This window comes from Trachurus japonicus, chromosome 13, assembly GCF_045865225.1.
Source record: "Trachurus japonicus isolate A0001 chromosome 13, Traja_1.0".
Classification (NCBI taxonomy): Eukaryota; Metazoa; Chordata; class Actinopteri; order Carangiformes; family Carangidae; genus Trachurus; species Trachurus japonicus.
In genome coordinates, this window is record NC_140919.1 from 9271940 (window position 1) to 9278802 (window position 6863).

Here is a 6863-nt window from a genome sequence, read left to right on the forward strand (position 1 = left end):
AGAGGGATCGAAAAAACATTCAGGATTTTTTCTGGATAAATTGCCAGCACGGCCACAAATTAAACTCTAGACACATGATTTCCTCACCGGTTTGTAGCCACTCTTGTCGTGTCTCATTTAATGTGCTCAAAACAGCAGACAGACTTACAGAATTGTCTCAATGAGCCTAATTGTGCAGCTAGACCCGCTCCAGTGGCTCATCCACTTCAATATAAAAGTAGGAGTTGATTTTTTTAGAAAAGCAGAAATGCCCCCCTTTTCTACCTTGCGACCCTGAGAAAAGTTTTTGCCCTACAAACATTTAATGCACATCAATGTGCTCAGGAAGGTCTCCTTGCCCAGATGGTCTCTACCACATTCTGATAAGAGGTACGGTTCTCTGTTTTTTGGCTGTCATTAGGAGAGCTGCGTCGAGCTCAAAACGGACTGTTCTGCTCCTGCTCTGTTGTGCAGGTGGCCATCAAGTCTGTCTCTCACACACACACACACACACACACACACACACACACACACACACACACACAATGCCACCCAGTAAAAGGTAAGCAGTTAGTCACCATGGTGCAGGCTGCCACACAGGTGTATTCAATCAGATCATTAGCACATGGAGGGGTTTTGTGGTGATCAACAATTGTACTTGTATTGTGCTGGCTATGTGCTGGTCCATAGAGTCAGAGGAGGTTGGTCCTCCTCTATTTTTTAGAGGCCAGATGAACATCAACATATTTTTTAGAAAGAGTAACTGGTTGAATTAAACCATTACCACATCATTTCATGTCTCCACCAAGTTCACTTTCCTCCTCCTCCTCTTCTTTTTCTCCCTCCTTCCTCCCTCCTCCTCTTCTTCTCCATCCTTCTGCCTTCTTTCTCTCCCTCCTCCTCTTCCTCCTCTTCTTCTCCCTCCTTCCGCCTTCTTTCTCTCCCTCCTCTCTCCTCCTCCTCCTCTTCTTCTCCCTCCTCCTCTCCCTCCTCCTCTCCCTATCCCTCTTCCTCTCCCTCCTCCTCTTCTTCTCCCTCCTTCCTCCCTCTTCCTCCTCCTCCTCTTCTCCCCCTTCCTCCCTCGTTCTCCTCCTCTCCCTCCTCCCCCTCTTCTTCTCCCTCCTCCTCTCTCTCTGCCATTCAGCCCAATGCAATTTATTTCACAGCAGAGTAGCAGGAGCTCAACTTTTTAATTCGCTGGAATGGGCATTATACTTTGTTTGATTTCATCAAAAAATAGTCACAAGTCACAAAAAAGGTCCTCTACTTACTTGTTGTGGCTCATTTCTTTTTTTTTTAAGTATCATTGAAAAATCTCACATTCATCAAAGTCTCAACCTCCCTTCTCCACAGCTCTGTCTGTAGTCCAATGGGTAAGGTGGCTGCTTGCCAACCTCAAGGTCACTGGTTCAAATCCAAGAGGGGCACTCTTGTTATGTTATGTTGAATTCTGCTCCCCTCCCCCACCTTCAATTGGTTACAGGTGTTCGTTAAGAGCCACAGTTTGCAGCACATCATCACAATCAATGACAACATGTTTAGGTGTGTACTCTCTGTGAAATGGCAGAGTAAAGGTTTATTGATCATGAGGCCATGGGTTCGATTCCTGCCTCATTCATGTGGTACTTTCTGATAGAGACTTCATTCAAATTCTCATCTGTAGACAAACTTCTAATGGCTCATTTATACTCTTTTCTTTCTTTTTTTTAAGCATCATTGAAAAATCTCACATTCATCAAAGTCTCAACCTCTCTTCAGAAGTCAGTGACCTCTTATCAGTCAGTGACATGGATTTCTTTTACTCTTCTCTCATTGAATCCAACTATGGTGAAGTGGTTAGGTCAGTGGGCTGATGTGCTGAAGGTTGTGGGTTCAATTCCCTCCTTGGACATGTTTCTTGTATGCCATTCCGCATGTCTTTGTCAATTTATTCTGCTAATTCAGCATGGTTCAGCAATGGCTTTCAGCATTCACACCATTTCCATTTTTGGAAATGCTTTTTCTAGTTTATATTGTGTTTTAGTTTGTATTGTATGTTTTAGTTTAGTCCCTCCTCCCTGACCTCCCGCCCTTCCCTCCTCTCACTGCTTTCTCCCCTGTCGACTCCTCCCACATCCTGGACATCATCACCGCATCCAAGACAACCACCTGCTCTCTGGACCCCCTTCCAACGACCCTAACCAAGGCTTGCCTCCCTGTCCTCCTCCCTCACCTCTCCACCCTCTTCAACCAGTCTCTATCCCTTGGTCACTTTCCCACTGTCTACAAATTCGCCTCCATCACTCCCATCCTCAAAAAGCCCACCCTGGACCCAGCCAACCTCTCTAACTACCGCCCCATCTCCAACCTCCCGTTCCTCTCCAAAACCCCGGAACGCATCGTCGCCGCCAAACTCCACACCCATCTCTGCATCCTCTTCTCCGCCCCTCTACCCTCGCCTCATAATCCCAGGAAACGCACCATCTCCTACCGCAACATCAAGGCAGTTAACACACTCATGCTCTCCCATCCCAGCTCATATCCTCTGCCTTTCCCCCTGACTCTGCCTCCTCCTTCCCTGACGACTATGCCATCATGCTCAACACCATCCTTTCTGACTCCCTGGACTCCCTAGCCCCCTGGAAAACCTCCTCTGTCTCATTCACCAACTCCGCCCCCTGGTACACCCCGGAACTCCGCTCCATGAAACAAACTGGCCGTCAACTTGAACGTCTCTACAAAAGGACCCACCTCACTGTCCACGCTGAAGCATTCAAACAACACATCTCCTCCTACCGTGACGCTCTCCACGCCGCCAAATCCGCCCACTTCTCATCCGTCATCAACAGCACCAACCGGAACCCCCGCATCCTGTTCTCCACCGTCACCAAACTGCTCCAGCCACCAACCCACCCTCCTCCCCTGACCTCTGTAACTCTTTCCTCCTCGCCTTCAACAACAAAGTCTCCCAAATCAACAGCTCCCTGACTGCCACCGTCAGTAACTCCTCCTCCCCTATCTCCCCTCCCCCTGTCGACTCCTCCCACATCCTGGACATCATCACCGCATCCAAGACAACCACCTGCTCTCTGGACCCCCTTCCAATGACCCTAACCAAGGCTTGCCTCCCTGTCCTCCTCCCTCACCTCTCCACCCTCTTCAACCAGTCTCTATCCCTTGGTCACTTTCCCACTGTCTACAAATTCGCCTCCATCACTCCCATCCTCAAAAAGCCCACCCTGGACCCAGCCAACCTCTCTAACTACCGCCCCATCTCCAACCTCCCGTTCCTCTCCAAAACCCTGGAATGCATCGTCGCCGCCCAACTCCACACCCATCTCCAGTCCAACAACCTCTATGAACCCCTCCAGTCTGGATTCCGCCCACTCCACAGCACCGAAACCGCCCTTGTCAAAGTCACCAATGATCTCCTCACCTCTGCAGACTCCGGTGCCCTGAACATCCTGTTACTTCTAGACCTTAGCGCAGCCTTTGACACTGTGAACCACTCCATCCTCCTTCAAAGGCTGCGCCAACAGGGTGTTGAGGGCACTGCACTCGACTGGCTCACCTCCTACCTCACTAACAGGCAACAGTTCGTCTCTCTCTCGGGCCGCACATCCACCCTCTCCCCGGTCACACAGGGGGTCCCTCAGGGCTCAGTCCTCGGCCCCCTCCTCTTCATCTGCTACCTCTTCTCCCTTGGTCACATCATCCGCAATCTCAACCTGGCCGACGACACCCAGATCTACATAAGCACCAAATCCACCCAGAACCTTCCCCTCACCCACATCGAAAACCTGCATCTCTACAATAAAAACATGGCTGACCCACAACTTCCTCAAACTCAACAGTGACAAAACAGAGCTCCTCCTCATAGGCACCAAATCCACCCTCAGCAAAACCGGACCCATCTCACTCACCATCGACACCTCGACCATCACTCCCTCCCCCCTGGCACGCAACCTTAGCGCTATCCTGGACCCCACCCTCTCCTTTGATCACCATGTCAGCTCCGTTGTCAAAACCTCTTACTTCCACCTCCACCGCATCGCCAAAATCAGACACTGCCTCTCTCCCCCTGCTGCCGAATCCCTCATCCACGCCTTCATCTCCTCCCGCCTCGACTACTGCAACTCCCTCCTCACCGACATCACTTCCCATTCCCTCCATAGACTTCAAATGGTCCACAACTCTGCTGCCCGCCTCCTCACCCACACCCAGTCCCATGAACACATCACTCCCGTCCTCCACTCTCTCCACTGGCTCCCCATCAAACAGCGCATGTACTTCAAAAATACTCCTCCACCATCTGCCCCCCCCCCCGACCTGTCTGACCTCCTCATCCCCCACCGCCCCTCCCGAGCCCTCCGATCCTCCTCCACTCTCACCCTGTCCACCCCAACATCCAGACTCAAAACCTTCGGCGACAGAGCCTTCTCCAGATCAGCACCCCGACTTTGGAACTCCCTCCCCCAACCTGTTCGCGACTCTCCCACACTCCTGATATTCAAATCCCGTCTGAAAACCTACCTCTTCTCACAAGCCTACGTCTGTCACCCCCCTTCTTGTTTCTCTGTAAGCGTCTTTGGGTTCCTGAAAAGCGCTACACAAATCTAATGAATTATTATTATTATTATTAGAACGTTACGACACATCACACTCACAGCGGCAGGGCTTAAATGCTCTGCCTGGTGTGTGAGTATCCCTTTGGGCTGTTAGTAACGTTCTGGTGTGGGCATCCCCATGAGAGGGTGGATTGTGGTTGAACACCGATACTGGCAGTGATTTTGTGTGTTCCAGGTGGCCTCCATGTTGGAAGAGCCAAGGCACCAGAAAGAGGCTACCAGATACCGCAGCAAGTCTCTACTTCTGAACCTTGTGTGTCACTTATCTTGGTCTGGCTGCATTCCTTTTAAACAGAGACTTCTCGTTTTAATGGACATTGACTCCGCTGGCTTTTAACCTGGTTGAAACCATTTTAGATGGTTTTAATCAACTGCTTTTACTCTGGTTTTAAGAACAAGCTCTAAAAATAAATCACTGTATGCACTGGCATCCATTGTTTCCGTCCTCTGTTTTTAATCATCACCGACAGTGTGCTCTCACCCGATATCCCAGAATCTGCAAACAGTCAATAATTATTTACTTTCATCATTACTCTCATACTCCACTCCTCACACATACAATGTCAATCCTGTTTCAACATCCTCGAAGCCACCAGCAGATCACGTTGAGATGTAAAGATGATAAGATGATGATAAAGTTGTGGAAAGCAGCTATGAAAACCTCTAGTAATTTAGTGACTCTTCACCTCGGGCATTACACCACCATGGGTTTTGTTTATTTTGGCTTTTTTTTGTTTTTTTGTCTTTACCAAATGAAAAGAAAAAACTACGTTTGTTTCTGCTTTATTTTCTAGCATGTTTAAACAGAAGGTGCATGAGAGAGCGGAGGTCAAAAACAATTTGCGACATAATTGCGACATTCAATTGTAGGGACAGAGTGAACATTATGATCAGAAGGCAGCAGTAGTTACTGGAAGGTTTGCTTTCCCGCTTCCAGGCTGCTGCCAGCCATGCTTTTGTAGACAGTTCCTCTGGGATAGAATTGAGCATCGCGTGTGCTGTCCTGTTGTAAGGGTGGCGGGACTTGAGCCTGCATGGGGGTGCTGTCCTAGTCGTGGTGTTGTGCAGGATGTGCCAGTGGTGTTCCTGGGCTTTCTCTCGCCGTAAACCGGCTGGGGCTATTCCTGCTAGGACTGGCAGGTAGAACACAGGGGTCGGTTTCAGGCAGCCTGTTATAATACGAAGGGCGTTGTTAGTGACCGCATCAAACTTCTTGGAATGTGGGCTTCTGCTCCAGGCTGGGGCGCAGTACTCGGCTACAGAGAAGACGAGGGCTTGGGTAGAGATGCGCTGTACCTTGGCAGAGGCACCCCAGGTCGTGCCAGCAAGGCAAGCTTGGTTCCGGCTCTGGTTCTGGTTCTGGTTCTGGTTCTGGTTCTGGTTCTCTTTCAGGTTCAGGTTCTAGTTCTGGTTCTGGTTCTGGTTCTTCTGATGATCATCTCTACTGTTCAGTAAGTGAACATCCATCCATCCATTTCCTTGGATGAGTGATTTGCACTGACACCCAGTTCACGGCTCTGCCGGTATTTGCACTGACACAGGCAGAGCAATGAACTGAGACACTGGGAGCTTCCGCTACAAACAAGCTTAAAATATAGACTTGTTTAATTTTTTTCAGAACAATTTCTCATATCGGGGCTTCAGTACAAGAGGGACATTACAGACGAGCTGTGTGGAGGTATTTGGATGTTTTTTGATGTGTCTGTTACGGCCGGAAGGGGTTCGGCCTTGTGTGTGTCTGTGTCTTTCTCTCCCCCTCCTTGTTCCCCCACAGCTCCACCCAGGTCCCAATCAGCGAAACGAGGCTCACCTGGTCCACTGAGCTAAATACCCTGCAGCTGACACTGGAAGGGGGGGCAGTGCTGGGGACTGCTGGGCTTGCTGCCTCCCATCATGGTTTTTGTTTGTGTTAGCTTGTGTGTATCTTGTTTGTACCTTTATGTTGTGGATCTTTTAGTTAAGTTAGCATCTTTGTGTTTGTGTTTGGGGTCATTGGTTGGGTCCATTGTTATGCCCCTCCGGGCCAACGAAGTTCTGGGGCGTAACAGTGTCTTTTTGGACGAAGAAAAGTGAGCGCCGTTCGCTACTGTCATATGGACATGCAGTGCTGCACGGAGCCCCGCTGTAACTCCAAGACTCTGAAACTTCTCCCAACCCTTAGTCGACATGAGGGTGAGTAGAAAATGAGTGAAATTTTAATTTGGGGTGAACTATCCCATTAAGATGTTGTTCTGGTATGTGTAATTAATACAAGGTAGAAAAACACAACAATTGAAA